The 21,646-nt window shown below is 37.7% G+C and overlaps 1 protein-coding gene across 2 annotated transcripts in view; it reads right to left on the bottom strand.

Annotated features, from left to right (window-relative positions):
* Positions 1 to 21,646, bottom strand: part of LOC124859494 (Kv channel-interacting protein 2-like) — a 157,106-nt gene that overhangs the window by 106,701 nt on the left and 28,759 nt on the right. The window lies entirely within an intron of this gene.

Consider the following 21,646-nt stretch of genomic DNA (forward strand, 5'->3'; position numbering starts at 1 on the left):
TTTCTTAAGGTTAAATTATTACAGTTTTCACTGTTTTCAGATTTATGATGGACTTTACACACTAAGCCAAGAATTATTCATACCCCTGGCAGATTTCAACCACGAAGTCTGTTTCTGACAGGAAATGAGACAGGCTTCTCTCAGAAATATAATGAGACAGTGTAAAAGAATCATCAGTATTATAAACAATAATTTATTTTTTATAATTATTTATTTATTTTATTTGCATTTTATTTTAAAGGGCATGTAAATATTATTGTTCCCTTCTTAATAATCAATAAAATGTAATTGCATTGCATGAGTCAAAACCTTATTATTGCTGACCACCATTTTGCATGTTTCCACTGGTATTTTTATGATTTGTCTTTGGTGGTGACATCCAACAACAGAGGTTGGAAGGCCTCCATACCATCACCTTTAGCTGTTTCTTCCTCCAGAGATTCTCCATCAGATTCAGGTCTGGACTCTGGCTGGGCCACTCAAAGACCTTAATATTGCCTCCAGTCAGAAGAAACATGCTGGGAAAAATAAAATATTACTTTAAATCTAAATCAATCGGGGTATGAATAGTTTTGGGCTAGTCAGAAGGAACATACTGGGAAAAATAAATTATTACTTTAAATCTAAATCAATCGGGGTATGAATAGTTTTGGGCTAAACTGTAAGTCACAATTCAGTATATAATAATCTAAAATCCATTATTTTTCACAACTTCTTATTTTTCTCTTTTTAGATCATGTAAAAATTAATAAAAGAAAATAAAAAAAAATGTCCATACTTAATTTTCTAATTTTCATACCTATCCAGACTTAGGAAACAATTTTAAATTCATGTTTGTGTTTTTATTAATTGACATGGGTCTTATAAGAGTTGATAATTCTGGTTTTTACTATATCTATAAAACACCTAACACTATGCTCAGTATTATTGTTTTCATTCTGTATGAAACATTTTTGCATAAGTGAATCCAGGAAAAAGTATCTGGAGCTGTATTGGATGGCTAATTTTAACTCGAGCTACATGACATTTTTGTGCTGAATGACACGACAAGTTGTATTTATTCATAATTGCGAATTATAAAATGTTTTGATTTTTTGCAGGATTCTGTCAAATCTAATATTTTAATCATGACTTATTTGTATTTTAAACTGCAAAACATGGTCTTTCTATTATGTTTCAGAATACAATCAGGAATCTAGTCATTTATGGGCCTAAATGTTGGCTAAAAATTCCCCAGGTGAACAACAATATATGACATAAAACTCCAGATCATCATTTGATTGACCAAGACACAGTTAAGAGTAAAAATGTAAGTATTTCCTAATAACTTCCATAAGGAACATGCTACTATAAAGTCAAAAAAAAAAAAATACATCCTTAGTGACCATAGTGAGGTAATCATTGCTACATGTCAATCTGTAAAGGTTACAAGGATCTTTCATTTAGAGTCATTCATTATACAGTTAGAAAAAAACATTTTCAGTCTAACACAGCTGCAAAGATGGCCGACAGGGTCAGAATGTTTGATGCATACAAAGGCAACAAAAAAACTCCACAAATTAAAATATACAATCGAGTCTTGAAATCAGCATCAGAAAAAAGACCTTTGCTTTTTAAAAGAGCCTTGCAACATCATATCTGTTTGTATTGTAGCATAATAACAAACCAAAAGATTATCAGAACAGTAACTCTTGGACAGTTAAGACAAAATAAAGATTTCTTGCCATCTTGACCAGCACCAGATGTAGTGAAACCGAAACTCAGCAACACATCATATCCACTGTCAAACCCTACGGTGAAGGAATCATGATCTGAACTTGTTTTAAAGCCACAGGACCTTTGAACCATGCAGTAACGGAGTCAAACATAAACTCCTCTTTCTGCCAAAGTAAAATGTAGCATTAACTGCCATTGTAGCAAATAGTCCATTTTAAACATTCCAACTAATTGAGCTTTTGTTGATGAGGGTGATATTTGATAGGTAGCTGATAGGTTGATAGATAGTTTACATCCTGTGTACATCAGAGATTCACACACACTCTTGTGTTCGTCTTGCAAAGTTTCTTTCTGAACCACAATGTGGTCCAACATGGCCCTCCTACCATCCTCATGGAGTCAGTTTCTAACAGTTTGTGCAGACACATGCACATTTGTGGCCTGCTGGAGGTCATTTTGCAGGGCTCTGGCAGTGCTCCTCCTGTTCCTCCTTGCACAAAGGTGGAGGTAGCGGTCCTGCTGCTGGGTTGTTGCCCTCCTACGGCCTCCTCTACATCTCCTGGTGTACTGGCCTGTCTCCTGGTAGCGCCTCCAGGCTCTGGACACTATGCTGACAGACACAGCAAACCTTCTTGCCACAGCTCGCATTGATGTGCCATCCTGGATGAGCTGCACTACCTGAGCCACTTGTGTGGGTTGTAGAGTCCGTCTCATGCTACCACGAGTGTGAAAGCACCACCAACATTCAAAAGTGACCAAAACATCAGCCAGAAAGCATAGATACTGAGAAGTGGTCTGTGGTCCCCACCTGCAGAACCACTCCTTTATTGAGTGTGTCTTGCTAATCGCCAAAGATTTCCTATTCCATTTGAACAACAGCTGTGAAATTGATTGTCAATCAGTTTTGATTCCTAAGTGGACAGTTTGATTTCACAGAAGTTTGATTTACTTGGAGTTATATTGTGTTGTTTAAGTGTTCCCTTTATTTTTTTGAGCAGTGTAATTGTTAAAATAACCAAAATATTGACTGTGGAAAAAACTGATTCTTCTACGCTGACACACAACTACAAAACACCCTCAGAGGAGCTTGGCATCCTGGATATTTAACCAATCTTTAAATCTGCTTACAGAGGACATTTTGTTTTGTATTTTTGAAACCTGCCCTGGGACAAAAAATTCTGACAGTTTAACAAACAAAGATAGATAAGGAGAGCTGTTACCACAGGAGATACATCTATTTCTGCACTGCTGAGGTGACATGTTTACTGTAAGAGACAGTCAAGGGCAGATCCCAACAAAATCAAGACACCTGCTGATGCCAGACTATGTGTGGACTAAGCTTAACAATCTTTTATTCATGATATAAAGAGTAGAGCTGAACAATGAAGAAAACCCAGCAATTCACAGAAAAAACAACAACAATCCATAGTGAAACAGGTGTTTGAAGGGTGTAGGGCTATTAAATGTGGCCATACAATTATTGAAAAATAAAATAAGCAGAATACCAATAGTGTTGTGGAAATCAAAACAGACTCGTCAGGGGACTGAACCCGACGTCATGCATAAGACAGGCTGGAGCTAGAGTTTAACATGAGCAGTATACCTTTCTGATGCTTGAAGCTGCATTTAGTAGTTAATTTTGTTACTTTTCTTTTTTGTTTCATTGGAGTTCTAGAGTCAAATGTTGATGAAATAAAATGAAAATAATAGATGAGCCTGATATTTCTGTTCATCTGGAATTAAAAGGCAAAAAAAATTGTTGTTTTTTTTAAAGGGATTAAAATCATTTAAGGTATTGTAGCCATCAATACAGTAAGAGGTTTGGGAGAAACAGCAGAATAGGCTCTGCCCCCTGGGTCACAAAATGAGTCCTAGGAACATCTCAAAGCTTCTGACCTCAAACATCTTCTGGGAACATGTTTGTGTAAAAGCTCCTGTTAGATAAGAAGGTGCCTGACTGTTTAAACATTTAAAACCCAAATTAAAATCTTAAATTAAATTAACATCTTCATGTTACAGTTAAAGTTTAATGGAAACAGAGTTCAGACAATGAGATGGAAAAAAACCTGAGAAATGGCAACATTTTCATGTTGTTTGTACTGGAGAAAGTGGTAGATCGCACGCTCAAGTGGGCTCCTGTTTTTTTAATCAGTTTTTCTTCACCATGTAAATGGGAGGTGCCAAATTACCTGGACAACTGATAGAATTTGGTGACAAGGAATGATAAAACCTGATAAGCAAAACCTCTAACTAGAAATAAACACAAGAAATATATTTTAAAAACAACATAAAACACAATAAAATAAACCAGAAATCAGAATATAATGACATTGTGCTCACTTAGGTTATATCCTGATATGGCAAAAAATCTCAAATCTCGGCAAAGCTGCTTTCATGTGCATTTTATTTTCTGTTTTTGTTGTCAGAAAGCAAAAAGTCAGAAACTAAAAGAGCACTCATAGAGCGCAGACCTCCATCAAGACAATAGGGTCAGCTTTTTCCATATTGATGACCTGTACTCTGGGTGACTTCTGGTCACTGTATGTCAGCATGCTGACAGGGTGAGGAACCATTGGGGAATTCCCCATAGTCTGGCAATGATAAAGAATCCTTCAAAAAGTCCTGGATCCAGACGGTGCTCCGCATCACCACTACAATCTAAACATCAGTTCCCTGTCCTAATAAACACCTTGTCTGAAAATTTTATCAAAATCCATTCATAACTTTTTTAGTTATTTTGCAGAAAGACGGATGGACGGACAAACCAACGCCGACAAAAACATAACCTCCTAGGCGGAGGTAATGATGACCGAAAAAGTTGCCCATTGCCTCTATATTATAAACCATGGTCACTTTCAAAATATTAAGAGATTACTGCAGATAATATGAATATAAGAATATATTATTTCAGCAGGTGTGCTAAAAACCTCTCCAGTAGTATTCAATAAAGAAAACACTTTTGTTTAAACTACACAGCATTATGTAGGATGGTCAGACAGCAAACTCCTTCTGTTTTTGTCCTAAATTGCAGCTTCATTCCTGTGCTTGTCTTCAACTACACTGGCAAACCAATTGTTGTCTGAACTGACTCATTTCATCGGTCTGGATTCAGCAGGGTGCATGAAGAACCATTCTGTCAAGTACAACTCATAAAAAAGCTTTACATTGTGATAGTTACAGCAAGAGCATTCAGTTCAGTTCAGTTTAAATAAAGGGGGAAGGCATCAGTAATTACTGGAATACCTACATGTTATGTGCCGTGCAAACACAGAAGAAAACTTCTGGTCTTAAGGGAAAATATCATAATTTTCTTCTATATAAAGCTACTGTTTATCTAAGGCTGCTCCATTTAAAGATGTTTACTTCCAAACAGAAAATTGTTGGTTGTTCCCAGAATGAGCCATGTTTAGTTCAAGTTCCTTGGAGATTTCTCTAAAACGTATTTGTTTAGAGTGGCCTTTGACTGTGCCATCTAGACATGATTAGTTGCGTTTTCAGTCCAATTTTCCTTTCACTTTCTTGTCCATCATTCTATTCTCTTTATTTTATTTTACTTTTTTTAATTACCTCTGTTGTTTGATTTTATCATTTGATTTGTTCTTCTGTGTGTGTATCTGTGTTTATTTTCTTTGTGATTGTATTGTAATTGTATGTACAGCTCTTTGAGTGTCTCGTTGCTGAAAATCGCTATATAAATAAACTTACCTTACCTTAAAAAAACATCATTATGTTCAAAGGTATGAGAAAATGTAATGCTGGTCAGCATATACATGCAACTCCTTTATATGTTAATCTAGTTTTGGTATTTGCTGTAATTAGAAAAGTCTTTGTTGTTGTTTTAGATTTAGCTGGGTTTGATTTCACAAATTGATAAAACTTTTAGTTTAAGCAGAACACTGCACTTATCTCCTCCTTTTGTTGTTTTACAAAGTTTCCCTTTGTAAATTAAAATACTTGGTTTTAATCTTGGCAAATCTGTCCAATAATTACTTTTTTTTTTTTTTTTTTGTCGAGTAGTACTGACAAATGAAATTATTGGCCTTGGTTGTACGTTTACCATGATGTAGAGCAAAAGACAGTCCACAACTGCAAGGCAATTGACTAATGATCATCCCTATGATGTTTTAAACAGTATTTGCTGTAAAATAATTTTCTGGTGCAATGCAAAATTAAAATGATTATCCATTGTTCACTACTAGGATATCTGTGAACTATGCCAGATGTCTGGACATATTGGTTTTTCCTCCCAGGACTATGGTAATTAGTCTAAAGTTAATGGGTTTACAGATTGCTTCCGAGTGAACATAACTGTGCACTGCAGAGCTGTCGAAGGATCAGGAGAAAAATTATACACAAATCCTTTGTCTCTTTCCTTACAGTGTTCCTAGATTTAAAATAATTGCATTGGGACATGCTATCCATGCCACGAGAAAGGTAAATCCCAAAAGAGTTCACAGTGGCGGTGGACACATTGTTAAAATACACAATTCTCTCTGACCAAACAATAGTTATGTTTCTTCCAATCGTTTTATTGTCACTCAGCTACCTTTACCAGTTAAGGTTTAGCAGCTATCACACGGTTTCTTATCCTAGGAATTATCCTAGTGTATCTCGCACTGCATGGCATGAGGTTAAGGAACATTACATTCAGGTCATTGAAGAGGCATTTTCTAGCATTAACAGATTTTACAGCATCCGTTATTATGTGAGGTATACATAACATCTATAGGTTGCAAAATTCATGCTTTGTGATTTTTCAACTTGTCCGAAATCCATCAGTGGTTGCTTGCCTTAGGTGAAGATCACATAACGAATGCTACAGTATCTTAAAAATACATAACCATGATGCGTATCTTCAAATACCATAGCAAAACAAGGACAATGCAACAGTGAGATGGGGTGTCGGTATTAAAAATAAATTGTGATAAGAGATAGTGGATTTGTAATGGACATTTAAATTAAGGGCACGAAGAGTCAATTCCTGTTAGAAAAGCATGTCAAAGACAATATATTAGAGGTACTATTGAACGAATAGAGTAGTTTTCAACTTTCATTATTCTATTTTGAACAAAAAAAAATTTAAATTTTTAAAATAACTGTTGCTAATTGTCCATAAGAAGTAGACCTGAACATCTCACCAAAGTGAAATTCGTCTTGTCACATATCGTTTTCTAGCGGTTATGTGGGACAAGGTTGCGGGGGCAGCGGTCCCCAACCCAAAGGCCAGAACAGAGTAGAACAGAGTCCAACCTCTTTCAAGGAGTTAGCTCCATGACATAATCAGTTTACCAACACAAAAGCTGAACCAAAATCAATGAGGCAGGGTGAACACTATGCAACAACAAACAGCAAAACAGACAAACAAAAAAAGAAGACAATACGAGAAAATTGAGGTTTTATGCTTAGCAAGGAGCCAAATTGAGTTAAACGACCTAGAAGTATCACTGAGTAGACAAGAAAAAAGCTGTTTAAAATATTTGAAGTACTAAAAAGAGCTTTAGAGATTCTCCTATAAATTTTTCTCTTGCATGAGAAACAATGGACTACCCTCAATTAAGCATTTTAGATTATTCTAACAGTTCTGAGATGAGCTGGATTTGAACAAATACATTTTAATGAATTATCCTAATACTAATAATGGGTATTTACAACACTGTGTCTGAAGATACAAACCAACTGTTAGCAAACAGAAAAACAGCACATGGAGCATGGATGGAGAAAAAATTGAAAATGATGTCGTCCTGAAAAGAATAACTCTCTTTCCAAAGCAAGTATACATCTGTTCTGGAAGTGTAAGTTTCAATAAAGTTCAATTAGAGTGTGGGTGACTAATGTTACCCACAGTCTAATAAAAGTGCCAAGGTGTTGAACAGAGATATCATAAAAGCTCTTTATAAGAAGGGTGTGGGTGTATGGTTTTCTATTCAAGTGTGACAAAGATATTATTTAAAAAGCAGCAAGGAAAGAGCGCTTATGTGACATTTGAGTGCAAAGGCCATCCTGCCACCTACTGTAATTGCGTGCGGAACAGAGTTGTGGTACTATAGAGCAGCTTCCAGCACACCACATAAAAGGAAAGATGTAATGGAGAAAGAGGTTCAGGTAAAAGGGAGCTAAGGTTCTTACATAGGTTTAACCATGCAGATAAAGTCCAGTACTTACACATACTTGTCAGAGGAGAATGGGTAGACTATCTTTGATTAACAAATGCACAGTGGTTCAGTTGTTAACATTTTTGCCTTTTAGCAAGAAGGTCCGAGGTTTGATTCCAGGTCTGGGGTCTTACTGCATAGAGTTTGGATGGTCTCCTCATGCATGTATGGATTCTCTCCAGGTGCTCTGTATTTCAGTAGTATTCAAAGTGTAAATACTTGATGAACTTTTGTTGTCCTGTGTTTTACAGAGTACTGTTTCCTTATATCATGAAAAGATGAAGGGTTGGACAGTTTTTTGTCACATAACAACTGATGTAACGATGAAAAAGTAGCCAATGTTAAAATATGTTCTGCTTTTGATATTTTCTAACATACAGAGAACAATCTGCCTCTGACCTGTGAATGTAGCTGAATTAGTTTTTGCTTACTTGAAGCTGGATCAAACACCTTGAGCCTAAAAGTGATTACACTGCTAACATCAAACCCTAGGGAACTTCATACTAGGTTTATATGCTTTGTTTGGGCACAAAATGTATCCCCACTAACGACAAGCTGCCGTTCTGCTATTTATTTTGCCCCCTCAGTCATCACACAAGGTTAATTGATAAGATGACCTTTATTTAAGTAAATAACTGAAAGACATAGCAAGTCTGCTAACGCCCTCAGCTTGGGGAGGAAATAAATACACACTGTCTTTGTAAATTTATTCAGGAAGCAGACAACATCCTAATCTCAGAGTTTGTTATCAAGTCAGGAAATAGTCAAAGATATTAAAATAGATTGTTTGAGATGTCAGTCTGTCAAAGCATTAAAATGTAATCTATTTCTGCAAGCTGCTGTGCTTCGTTTGGTCTGTAAATACATAAGGCTATTGAATAAACTACAACATCATTTGTGCATTGCCAGAGAAATGCTGACAAAGAGCAGATTCATAGCAAAGCAAATGCACACTCAAGTACAGTTGAATTTCTTTTTGAATTTGATACAAATTAAAAATTACACAGGTTGGTCATACATAGCCAAACAGAGCACAATGCAGTCCTAGCAGTTAAGAGTGCTGAGATGAAAAAAGGGATGGATACTGTTGTTTAAGGCTTGGTCACAATAGCTTTAATCCAGTCCCTCTCCTCGTCAAGTAATTTAAAATTGTAAGGAGTGAGCAACATAAAGAGAGGAATTAGTGTCATCTACACCCCCTCCACTACCTGTTGAGATCAAGTTTTATTAGAAAAGGCGTGAGCACAACAAACGTGATGAGAAACTGTCTGAGCTTTATGTGCATATAATTAGACGAGCCTGGGCAAGCGTGTCTTAGAAGAACCTTGAAAGACAGCCCAATTATTAATTAAAGTTAGTAAAAAGTTGCTTCCTTTAATGCAGTGAGTCCCATCTGAATAACCCTGAGCCTGACTATTAGAGGTGTGTTAAACCATTTCTGGTCAGAGGGGGGCAGCATGGCGATACAAAGATCCAGTGGGGGCAGTTCAGCATATATTAATGGCCATATAGATTCTATACGAGTACATTTTATCTATAGTGTAATTAACTTATATGTAAATACTTAGGTCATCATCTTGCAAGATAGATTTTTGGTTCCTTAAACCAGCTATAAATTATCAATAAATGTCCTTTGTCGCTGGACCAAAAATGCATTTTAAATGGTTTAAATTGTATTAATGTAGTAAAATGTTTTTTGGGTTTTTTTTTAGAACTGGAGTTGTATAATTATGACAGTATTTATAAATTAACTTTGAAAGATTTAGGAATGAATGACATCCAACAACACCTAATCAACATCCCTTGATTCAGAATATTTAAGGATGTCACCCATCAATTTCAAATTAAGGGATTTATTCTTATCAAGCAACTCTACCATAAATCGTTGGCCAAGCTGGAGTAGTTTCATCCAGTCATACTGATTAGGTACTTGAATAAAAGACAAATAGTTGTCCTTTCCTGATTTTTGAAGACCTTTTATGTTCCCTTCAATGAGGCTTGTTTATCTCTGAGTTTTTGTTTAATTATATTGTAAAGCTGCCTTTCAGATGAAGGGTCAAAAGTTGTCCTGATTTAACACCTTTTTAGCTCTAAACTTTCTATGAGACTGAGTTCAGGGCTTTGTGACAGCCACTCCAAAACATTGACTTTCAGCCACTTTGTAACCAATGTGGAGGCATCCTTAAGGTCATGTGTCCATTTGGAGGACCTATTTGCACCCAAGCCTTAACTTCATGGCTGATGTTTCGAAAAGCAGCTTTAATATTTCCACATAATGTTCTTTCCATGTGATGCATGGAAAGATTTTTGAAGTGCATTAGTCCTCTCCCGCAGCAAAGCACCCACACAACATGATGCTGCCACCACCGCCCTTTATAGTTAAGATAGTGCTCTCAAGCTTGCAAGCTTCTCCCTTTCTCCTCTACATGTAACTAGTCATCAGACCACATAACATTTTTCCAAAATTAAGGTCTCTGTCCAATGTACTCACACAATGTGGACAGCAAACAAACAACTTGCACTTAAGGGGAAATATGCCTGTTTTATTCTCCATAAAGTGGCCACATTTTGTCCTAAATGTCTATCAGACTACGCTTCAACGTTTCCAGTTCAAGGTCCTTTGTTGAAAAGGAGCCCAGTTGTGTTCTAAGTTCAGAGGAAATATCAACTATACTAATGAATGCGCTCATTTCAACACTGTTGTGCAACTCTAAATCCATAATTGTAGTTTAAGATGAAAAAAGTAAACTGGTTTGCAATATAAAAGAGGTTATTCCCCAAAAGTGATGTAAGAAACACATTCATACTTCGTACACACAGGCAACAATTTGTACACACTGAAGAGGGGATTCATTACTGCATTTAGGTGAGCAAGGGGGGGAGACTGACTATACTCATTAACAGCCAAAAGCAGGTGGGATCAGAATGTAAGACAGTGTAAGAAAAACGGAACTGGAAGAGTATTCTTTTCCAAATGTCAAAGCAACTTGAAGTTGTAAAAATCTGTATGAGCTCTATTAGTTTGTGCATGTCAGCCTTTATGATGTAAATGTTTATAAGAGTGCATGAAGCATGCCAAATTATCATCCCCCCTGTGCTTTAGTGCTGGGTGAGCAGAAGGAAGAGGAGACCCCGAGATTCCCAAGCTAAACTGAAGCTGGAGCAGGCCGATAAGACAGACATTGTCCTCTGTCAGGAAACAGCCAAATAGGAGCAGAAGAGGAAAACATGAGCAGAGACAACTACATAGGATGAGAGAGGTGTACGGCAGAGAAATGTCACAGTTTTATAGGACCTAGGTAGGGATGTCTATGTGGGAACGTCTGTATGCATCTGTGCAGGTGGGAGTGTGTTTCAAATCATGCTTTCATAACAAGCTATTAGCCAGTGTCGTTACTTAGATGTGTTACTGTCTCAAACGTATACAGAGAACCGTGCTCAAAATGCTCAACTTCTCTGGGGTCAGAAAGAAAAAGGCTCAATCGTGAAAAGAGAAAAGAAGTCAGGCAGGAAAGATCCTATTTTAATTTACATTTCAACTAAGATTCACACTTGGTAGATAAAGAGAGCCAGTCCATGCAGAACAATGAATACTAAGAAAAATGTGCAGAAAGTAAAGGACTTAAAATAATTTGAAGATCATGTTGACTCTCATGTTTTTATTCATGAAACAACCAGAGTGTGAATTATACCACAACAACTGGGGGTTGCAAACAATGTTTTCTCAGAGTGTTAATGCAGTCATTTACAATACAGGCATGTACATCAGTAAACACATGTATTATGATCTTTCAGTTTTCTTGTTTTAACATGATGTCTGCCATTACAATAAATTATATACAGTCCTGAAGGTTGTAGGGCCACAAAAACATCTTTGTAGTTAGACACCACTTCCTAACTATTCTAAAACTGCCAGAAAAACATCCTCCATACAGACAAGAAGAAGACACAAAGTCCTGCATCCAAAAATCTTCATCAACATGACAAAGAGGCAGATGTTACAACTGAACAGCAATTACATCATCTCTGTTCCTCACTATCAACCAATACATGGTCCAGTTATATAATCTGTCATGTGGTAAAAATGTTGGGGGGTGTTAAAAAAATGATGTTCTTTATATTTCTAAACAACTTTTTGTGCATCTAATAACAGTACTAAAGTTCTAAAAAAAGATAAACATAAGATAAACCTTTAAACGATGAAAAGCTTGATATTGACTGCAATATCTTTTGCAATAATTTAAGCCAAATATATTTTTGTGTGTTTTATTTCTGTTAAGTGTTAGGTAGCAGGATTCCTAACTCCCTTTTTCCATATAAATCAAGCAGGTTATGGAAATTTAAAACTAAAAACTGACAGCAATACAGAGACTCGGTATTCACACTTAACAAGCCAAAAATAATTATCAGCGTTAAACCATATCATGTTTTGATTACTATGGCACCTAAAGGCTACATCTGGAGTAAATGGATATTTCTGAAATTTTGGAAACAATTTTTCAATATTTCTGATTTGGCAGGTGTTCTCCTTGGATGTGAGAGAAAAACTATTGATCAACAACCAATCACCTGGTTTATATCAGAGGCTACGAATCGTGTGGTAACTTCAACAGAAGCTACTTCCTAACCTTTTATTCAGCGAAATTGTGAATCAAAAAAAAAGTTTGTAAGGTTAGCATTCACCTTCCAACACATAGCATGATCTAATACAAAAATTCTGTCAAGAAAACGTTAAAGTGAGGTAGTTTGAACATGTATCTACTTACTTGGGAACAGCTGTTTGGGGCACATCAACAAAAAGGCTCATTTTTCACAATATTTCAATATTTGACGAACAATAGTGGGATGTTACAGTAACCACAGGTTCAGGGATGGGATGGTCCGTTTAAAATTCCCACAATAGACCCTTTCACACTTTCTTTAATACCTTAAAGCAAATTTATGAATATAGATAAATATAGATACCATTAAAAGGGTGTATATCTGTTTCATATTATTTCTACATCTTTCAGGGGGTCCAAGTCTTACTTAGAAGGTTCAAAGGTTTTGTTTTTTGTTATATATAAAAATGGAAACAATCATATAAAGAACAGTAAAGGCTCCATGTCAGGTGGGTACTGGAGGAAATTGGTTTAACAGGATATTTAGGGGTATCAGAGTTAGGGGAGTGTTTTATTTGTTAAAAAGAAAAAGGAAACCATGTATCGTTTGTGGTTGTAACATAACAAATATGGGATGGTTTGAGGAGTATGAATACTTTAGCAAGGCTCTGTAACTTCCCAGTCAAACATTAAGCTTTGTTTGAAGAGCAACACTTTGTAGAAGTTTCAATGGCAACACCTTAGAAGACCATACCTTTGGGGTGGGGGGATGTTGGTGTTATTTCACTCACTGATTTGTAGTTGACCAAAATATTTTGCTGGGTTTGGAATTGTTGATTCCAGGCCTGGAAAATCAGCATTTGTCCAGGGATATGAGGAATTAAAGAAGTGTAAATGATGCCTTTGGAGCAGTAATAAACATAATTGTCCTGATTGTTCCTCGCCTCATGAGCAAGCCAGATGAAAAGAGAAAGATCAGGTACACAAACAGCTTCTATCTATGCTGTTGTCCGAACGAATGAATGGTGTTTATCTTGTGATTAATCATTGAAATTGAAATAATTGTTACCTGGAGTGCTTGAACCTCTACCTGATAATCAGACTTTTAAAATCCCACACCAGTGAACAAAGCAGAAGGTGTAGAATAATATGGCACTGATTAGGTTACCATCTTGGATAAAAAGAATAGAAGTTGATTGTAATATATTTAGATATCAGCTGTCTAGGTACTCTTTTCTTATGCCCCTGTATCTGTTAAAAATACATTTTTATTTTGCTCCACCAGACACAAATGTGGCTTCTTGATATAGGAGTATCTTTAAATTTCCTTAGCTACTTTAAAAAGAACCTGTCGAGAAAGTGCTGGTAAGGTCCTTGTGAATTGGTTTGTATGCACATTTAAGAAATGTGTGCACCAACAACAAGACATCCATCCATAATAGACTGTGGAAAAACAATCCAACTTGAGTGAGTTGAAAGGAACCCCATACTTGTACACAGCAGCTGTCTTTTCGTGACAGGAAACTGTTTTTTGTTGCGCTGGCTTAGGATGTGGGGGCCGATAATGGAGGTGAGGATGAGGAGAGAGGCAGGGGGATTATCGTCACAGCATTCCTGTCATGACTGCCACAATGCAGGTTGAAAAAACACAGAGAGGAGAAGGATGTTAGAGGAGAGGCAGGAATAATTTCCTACTGAGCCATGATGGATTGCATTTTTACACACAACTTTAATGAAAGAGCAGCTTATCTATATCCATGCTGTCTGCCTCAGAGTCAAGATTTTTGTTTCCTTCATACAGACTGTTAAGATGGTTAGATAAAGACACATGTACGGCAATGAATTCAGTTTTTCATTATGAGACTATAAAGTCATGTAATGACTTTATAATTCCCAGGAAGGTAATGAAAATATACAGGTCTTTTATATATATATATATATATATATATATATATATATATATATATATATATATATATATATATATATATATATAAATATATATATATATAAATAAGAGTAAAAAGGGTTCATGTGTCAGTGACGTTTATGTTAAGGAAGTGCTTACAGTGAGTGAGGATTATAATTATATTATAGCTTTCCATACAGTCTCAGTGTGCTTTGCAAAATGTACAGGGCCATGCAAAAATATTCATACCTCATGAACTTTATCATAATTTATAACGACAGTGTGTTGTAGATTTCTCGAAAGCCTCCTGTTTAAAGTCAGCCTGTGTGCATTTTAATCTCAGTATAAATCCAGGTGTTCTGTGAAGGCTCACTGGTTACTTAAAACATTAGTGAACAAACAGCATCCCGAGGACCAAGGAACACAGCAGACAGGTCAGGGATAAAGACCACCTGGACAAAGCCTCACAGTTAAAACACCAGGGCATTTGGGGTGCAAAAAGCTGCCTAGTATGAGGGAAGGCAGCGAGTGATTGAGCACGTTGCTCTGTATGCATGAGGCAAATGGTGCAATACAGAAGACGACAGGGACTTTCTGCTGTGGTTACACAAACACAGAGAAAGGTACTGTAAGGATTTCAACTTTTTCAGACCACATCTATGTTTGTTAATCGTGTCACTTCCTCTCTTTGGTTCACTTTCTCTGTTTGCTAGAAGTAAAGACAAATGTTTCAGATAGGCCAGAGTTTTCCTCTTTTGTCCATACCAGGATACACAGCTTCTGCACAAAACTAAGCAGACTATCTGAAAAACTCAGGTCCCTTCAAATTTGACCAAAACGTTACTGTTGTGAAATGGCCTTAGTTGTGCACTCCACAAATTTGGTCTTTATGGAAGAATGGCTAGAAGAAAGTCCTTGTTCAATGAAAATCATAAGAAGTTTGAAAGTTGCTACAAGTCATGCAGGGGACACAACAATCATGTAAAAAGTCTTCTGGTCCAGCAAGACCAAAATTACACTTTCTGGCCTACATGCAAAATGTAGGCCAGAAAGTGTGTGGCAGACACCTAACACTATACAGGGTAAATTATAGGGGTGGCGGCATAATTAGGTGGGCCATTTGTTCAAACGTGAGAGGAAAGCTGTTCAGGGTTGATAAGATGTGTGGCCCTAAATAACATAAAACCTTTAAGGAAGCCTGCTGCAAATGACTTAAAACTGGGTAACATAGTGAACTCCAGCAAGAAAGCTGACCGCAGTGTCTTAGCTAACCTAGCTAGGTCAGTTAACGTTAGCTCTTCACTATCAAATGCAGTGACATCACATTTGGGTTATTTAACATCTGTTCTCTGATGGGGAAGCGACAGCTCCAGGACCTTATTCAGAATCACAAGTTTGATTTTCTGTGCCTCACAGAAACTTAGCAACATCTTGATGACTTCTCCCAGCTAAACGAATCACGTCCACCTGGGTTTACTTACATCTGTAGGTCTCGTCCAACCTGCAGAGGAGGGCGCATGGCTATAAGCTACCCTGAGACCTGGAAGGCTTATTCGCTGACAGTACCAGTGTTTTCATCATTTAGGTTGGTGACTCTTCAACTAAATGGACCCACTCCAACTGTTATAGCCACCATTTATCGCCCACCGACACCCAACAGGGATTTTATTAATGACCTTTCTGCCTTCCTTACCCACATCTCTTCACTCGCTCCAAATATAGTTCAGCTGGGTAAGGTTAATATTCATATGGACAACATCAACCATATCCTCACCAAGGACTTCACTTCTAGTTTAGACAGCTTTGGGTTTCAACAGCATGTTGATTTCCCCACTCATTACAAAGGACACATTCTGTACCTGGTCTGCTGCTCAGGTGTTACACCTGAAAATTGCTCTGCTGCTGATTATCCCTTCTCAGATCATATGCTAGTATCATTTAAGCTGAATCTAACTTTGTCAACAGCTAAACAATCACGTGGCATCTCCTTCCACAATCTCAAAAATATTAATTTAACAGCGCTCACATCAGGTATGGACAATCTCCCCAACATCAGCTACTCCTCCCCTCCGGATGAACTGGTTGCACATTACAACAATAGTCTCCATACTCTGCCGGATGCACTTGCTCCTGAAAAACCCTGTCTCATTTTCCCACTCTGCTCCCTGGTTTTCTCTTCAGCTACGTCAATTCAAAGCTGAGGGGCGTCAATTTTCCTTTACAGAAAAACTGGTTTTGCTGACCACAAGCAGCTGTGTCTCTCCCACATTTGTCATACCGAAGCCAACCTTTGCTCAGTTAAATCCCAGTACGGGCGCGGCGCTGATGGTGTAGGGGCGAAAGCACACAGTCATATACAGAGGCTACAGTCCTCAAATGTCCCGGGTTCGAGTCCAGGACCCGGCGACATTTACCGAATGTCTCCCCCTCTATCCTGTCTACCTACTGTCAAAAATGGAAAAATAAAGGCCACTAGTGCCGAAAAAATATCTTTAAAAAAAAAAATCCCAGTACTACAAAGATCTCATCAGTGCTGGGGCTGAATATACTAAAACTCTGTTTTCATTGGTTAACAACGCATTGCGTCCTCCAGACCCTCTCACCTCCTACTTCCACTCCTCTGATCATTGTAATTCAATTCTAACATTTTGTATTGACAAAATAGCCAAAATTCAACAGCTAACCCCTTGGACCTTCTGCAGTTCACTCCTCCAGTACTCCTCAGCCCCCTCATTCAACCACTGTCAACCTTCCAACATCCTTCTGCTGCTGACTTGATCATGAACCCAAACCATCTACCTGCTTACTGGACCCATTACCTACTTCTCTGGTTAAAACTTGCCTGCCATCTCTGTTGTCTCTGATCACTACCATCATGCACTCATCCCTCACCACTGAAACTGTTCCATCATCTCTCAAATCAGCTTAACACCTATACTCAAAAAACCTGGTTTGGATCCCAACAACTTCGATAACCTTTGTCCTATCTCCAACCTCCCATTGATCTCGAAAGTATTGAAAAAACAGTTGCATCACAGGTTCATGCCAATCTCTCAAACAACAACTTATATGAACAGTCTGTCTCTTAGGTCAGCCTCACTCTGATGTCAGGATACAGCACTCTCTCCCTCAAATCCCACCTAAAAACTCATCTGTCCAAACAAACAGTTTTACCCTGATCAAGCACCATGGTCCTTTCTATTTCGTCTTCTAAATTTCTTTTTATTCTTATTTTTAAATTTTGTTTTTGTTGCTTTAATTGCTTTTGACCTTGAGTGCCCTGAAAGGTGCCTTAAATAAAATGTATTATTATTATTATCTTCTAGCAGAACATCCCAAATCATAGAGAAAACCATATTCGTCTTTTTAAATGGTCCTGTTAAAGTCCAGACCTAAATCCAACTAAGAATCTGGGGAAAAACCTGAAAAGAGCTATTGCTATTTACACATGCTCTGCATCCAGTCTGACCTGAACTTGAGCTGTTTTTAGTTACTAGATGAGCAAAGCTGGTGGAGAACCAGAAAGACCTAGAGATCAAACTGCAGAAAAAGGTGGTTCTGAATACAAAGGCAAGCTAAACTTTTCAGATTTTTGTATGGAAAATATTTTTGAGAAATACGCATAATTTTTTTCCTTTAGCTTCACAATCATGTTACTTTGCAATGGTCTATCACAAAAAAAAAATCCAATTTAAAACATTAAAATTTTTGTTTGTAGTTTGATAAAGTTCAAGAATAATGAATACTTTTACAATGACCCGTAAATTATGGTCATTCAAATCAGGCTTCAATGACAGACCTGTTTCATTCACTTTAAAATAGTCTGAGGTAACAACTTAGTATGAAGGCATAAAGGTGTTTACACTTTTCCTCTCATCTTGTCCACCTTGGTAGTAGTAAACTGCATTAAAACACAGGAGTGAAAGGGACAAAAGATACTTTCCACAAGCATTATACAAACAGAGGTGCATGATGACAGCCGCGACTTTCTGGCTGCTTGGTTGAGATGACAGTGAGCAGCTGTGGCAATATAGTCCTGGATCAACAGATCAGCAGACATCAGTCTCACCTCCTCTCTGTGTGTCTCTATGTCCATTTGCTTGGCCTTCGTTGACTCAGTGTCAGAGTCAAGCTGTACACCTCGCTAAACAGAGGCTGCATTAGTATATAAAACTTTGATTTGCTTCTCTGCCTTTTAAAAGAGATATAGCAGAACAGATGATAATCTGTGATTTTCTAGTTTGACGTTATTTAACTTCTGCGAACTGACCTGCATGGTGACATCTGATTATATTGAATTTGTGTTGTTTTACAGCCAGTGGGATTCTTTGTCGGGCCCACTGCCTGTATCTGTCGTGTTGTCTGAATTGTAACTCTAGTGCAGGCAGCAATCACAGACACATTGAAGCAGTTCTTAAAAGTTTTATTTTCTTTGACAAAGGCAAGGAAGGAGGAATCTTCTGGGCCATGGTTCAGGTTCTGACTGGGCAGAAGGAAAGGAAGGAGGAAAGGAAGGTGGTTATTTTTTGGCGAAAAGCTGGTGGCGATACCGGTGGTGGAATGATGAGGAAGAGGAGAGTGCCTATTTGTTAGTAGACCAGTAGATGGTCCAGGGAAGGTGGACAAACTCACAGAACCTGAGGTTGACAGGTGGTTATGCTTGATGATGAGAGATGATATGTCTCCGTTGGTGTCCGCTGGTGTATAAGGGTGGACAGGCAGGTAAGTGAAGGGTTGCAGCAGAGCAGCAGTGTGGTGAGCAAGCCAGATGGAGGATCTGAGAAGCATAGAGGGAATACAAACAGTGGATGACCCAGAAGGCTTACTATGGAAAACCCAAAGATCAGGAAGCCAACATGAGATCCTGGAATCCTTGGACAAGAGGAGTCAATCCAGGGTTTCTCTCTGGTTTCCAGCTCCTCTTTAACCTCCAGCTGTCGAGCTGCAGCTGCGGATCTGCGCCTGCCAATCACAACCTGTACATAGAGGTAAGAGGGACACAGAAACAACCAACCTGCACACAGCTCTGTGAGTATGACAGTATCACATTTATCTTCATCTGAATTATTTTCTCCTCTGTTTGTTCACAATAATTTAATATACAATTAATAGACAGAGAATGAGAAAGGCTGATTTGAGGTCCAACAACCTGATCGTTTTCATTTATTTCATGATAGCAATCAACAGTGATTGAGAGGACCTCAAGAGATCACTTTGATCCTCTTCTTTTGTTGTCTGTCTCGGTCACACACAAAGACAGCATATTGTCATAGTCTGAGGTTGTTGTGGACCAAAGTGCAGAGGCAGGCGAGAAGACGGCATGTTGAGTTGAACGATGATTTATTAAAGTCAAACTCCGGCTTAACAGAAGGCAGGCGGGCAGGTTGTAACAGAGAGCATACAGGCGTCCAGGTCTGACACAGTAACAACGATCAACAGGGAAGTTGAGGAAACAAACCAGCAGGGAACAAAGAAAACAGACCAACTAATATACAGAGGGAAATGAGTGTGGAACAATAGCCAGGTAATCAATGGAACAGGAGACAGGTGTGACATGGCTAGCAGGGAGCCTGAAGAACAGGTGAAACTAATTACAAAACTAAACCATGGGAGAAGGGACTAAATAACAAACTCAGAGAAACAGATCTAAGAAAACTATAACAACCTGGAAAATAAGAACTAACAAAGTAACCTAAAGACATAGAGGAAGACCTAACTGAAACGTAAACAAACCCCAACAAATACTGACAGAACTAACTGGGAGGGAAGCAGAGAAAGCGATGACCTAGAATAAATGCAAACCAAAACGTAAACAATAAGTGGAACTAAGTATAACGGCAAACAATAACTAAAAGCTAACCTATCAGAAGGAACTGAAACAATAGACTAACACGGGGAACTAAACTAGGGACAAGGCTGGGAATAACTACAAATATAAAAGGGAAACGAACACTGAGTAAATAATAGCTGAAGGGAAACTAATGAGAAGAGGAGGAACAGGGAAAAGAAACTAATGTGAGAATTTTGATTATTGATTAATTAATATTCATCAAGAATTATAATGTAAAATCATAATTTGAAAAAATACATTTCTTAACCAAAAATCATCACTTACGAATAGAAATCAGAGATGTCCTCTGGTGTGATTATGGGCTCAAAGCTCTTATCAATAATTAACATTAGTATTTTCAAACAAGTAACATTTGTTTATGTTTATTTCCTTTATTATACTCTATACATCCATCCATTGGATAAAGGGGGCTGGTGCCTGTCTACAGCGGGCATTCATTAGGTGCGAGGTGGGGTATACCTTCAACAGGTTGTCCATCTCTTTATTATTCTATCTGCCTTATTGCTACCTGACATGATACATTGTGTGAATTATATTGGCAACTTCCAGTCCTGCATTTTCACAAGTAAACTCACGTTTTCCGGCAGTGCAAATACAGGTAAAAACACATGGGAACATCAACCCTTACGTCTTAAAATCCTCATATCAGTACCTTTATCCTACAAAGATACAGAGGATGGTCTAAAGAGATGGATTCTGATTATGCATACCAGCATATTTATATGGCTTCAACTGTACGGCCACAGACAAAAACAGAGTCATTGTTTTCTTTGCTTTTAACCACTGAGAGCACATTAGTTGTGTATTTGACTATTTTCTGATGTAGGTTACAGTCAGGATGTCATGCACTAATGAGTTGTTACCAATCATTAAAGGACATAACTACATTCCTATTTTTTCTGAAGCCTTAAATCATGCCTGATCTGCTGTAAGCAGTGCTTTTAATCATTTTTAGAACTTAATGTTTCTTCTCTGGTGGTCTTTCATAGCCCAAGGATTGGGGTAAGGTTTTTCCTCCTCCATTAGATTGAGTAAAGAGAGCAGATCTGCGGGACTGTTGTGGTCGCTTTAAATTTAGATTTCTTTGTCAAATTTGTCTTGAACCCTCGTGTGTTGGTAACCAATAAAAGATAATCCACCATTCGCAGTAAAGATTCATCTTTAACATTAGCTGAAGCTACAAGTTAAACATTACTCATTAAAGGCATGTGATCAACGTAACAGTTGTGATAGAACCAGCAAAAAAGGAGAAATTTAGCTGAACTGGTAATGGAAGGTTACTAAAGGAACAGCACTCACACAAACCAACATTAACCACTTTGCTGCAGCTGCCACTATCATACCAGGACTTGCTAACATAATCAGTCCCCCAGCAACACCACCAGTAAGACCCATTGTAAAAAATATAATAGTAGGC

This window comes from Girardinichthys multiradiatus, chromosome 22, assembly GCF_021462225.1.
Source record: "Girardinichthys multiradiatus isolate DD_20200921_A chromosome 22, DD_fGirMul_XY1, whole genome shotgun sequence".
NCBI lineage: Eukaryota > Metazoa > Chordata > Actinopteri > Cyprinodontiformes > Goodeidae > Girardinichthys > Girardinichthys multiradiatus.